We start from the raw sequence: 1,203 nt of genomic DNA on the forward strand, positions 1-1,203 counted from the left end.
ATGCAACGTTGACCTATGTTTCAAAAATTACACGGTTCCTCAGAAACACAAAGGAGTGGTATCACATACCACTTGCTGTGTTGTGGTTGAAATTGTATCTCTGGAACCGTGTATTAGCCTCTGTTCATGTTAAATCTGCCTGCTGTGAGCAGGTTCCTGTGGTTTAGCTGTGTCAGGTGAATTTGTCTTTCCCTCAGGAGCGCTGATGCCTCAGCTGGGAGGCACGGTGTCACTTGGGCCTTCCCACATGTGGGTTGCCACATGTTGATCCATAGCCACAGATCCAGAAACTGGGTCAGGGCTGTGCCAAGCGGAGCCATGTGGTGCACAGAAGGAGGCAGGGTGTGTCCCAAAGGGCTGCAGCCTGAGATGAGACACAGCAGTTAAGTGTAGATAGGCTGGAATTGCAGAATAACGGTTAATGCTGTTATAATAACAGCTAATATAACAGCTTTTATAAAAACAGCTAAATAAATGCCCCCATGAGTTTCTTCCTGTGTCTTCATGAGTGTTTTGAGAGAGAATGACCACAGTTCTGTAGTTGTTTGAAGGAGCCCCTCACAAGAGGGGCTTGTACGTTAGAAGTCAATCGAAGTTGGTTTTTGTGTCAGTTATGCTGTCTTAGAGATTTCGAGGGCACTTTGGAGATATAAATTACAAGGTTGTGCTGTTAGTGTAACACACAGGACTTGGTTTATGGTGTGTCCTGTATCAGGATCTGGTTTGCATCCTGAGATGAGTACCATTAATCCTGCATGCAGCTGTGAGTAGGGGTTGGAGTCAGTGTATCGTTGAGGCTGCTGTGAACTCTGCAGTGGAGGCACCCTTGTAAATACTGGGACACTTGCACGTGGTACCTGGCACTGCATGTAAAGGCAGCCTCCACACAAAACATCTCAGCTACCAAATGGGGCCCAGACAGGGGTGGAAGACTCAGCTCAGATAACTTAACTAATTCTGTTCTCTGTCGAACTTGTAGATTAAGTACCGTGTACATCTTTACATCTGTCATTTACTTATTTGTGGGGCTTCGCTATCTGAAACTCTCTACAAGGAAGATTGCTTGGTTTGGATTTTATATACTGCTGCTGTATGCTGCTGCTGGGTTAACTATTTGGAGTGTTGGAAAGAGGTTTGTTTTAATATTATAATAGCCTTTTTTCCTGTTCTTCAGTGTAAGAGTCACCTTTTTTTCTTTTTAAG

The 1,203-nt window shown here is 44.6% G+C and overlaps 1 protein-coding gene across 2 annotated transcripts in view; it reads left to right on the forward strand.

Annotated features, from left to right (window-relative positions):
* Positions 1-1,203, forward strand: part of PTPN2 (protein tyrosine phosphatase non-receptor type 2) — a 29,893-nt gene that overhangs the window by 23,676 nt on the left and 5,014 nt on the right. The window lies entirely within an intron of this gene.

The sequence above is a fragment of the Zonotrichia albicollis genome, chromosome 1, assembly GCF_047830755.1.
Source record: "Zonotrichia albicollis isolate bZonAlb1 chromosome 1, bZonAlb1.hap1, whole genome shotgun sequence".
In the NCBI taxonomy this organism is placed as follows: Eukaryota; Metazoa; Chordata; class Aves; order Passeriformes; family Passerellidae; genus Zonotrichia; species Zonotrichia albicollis.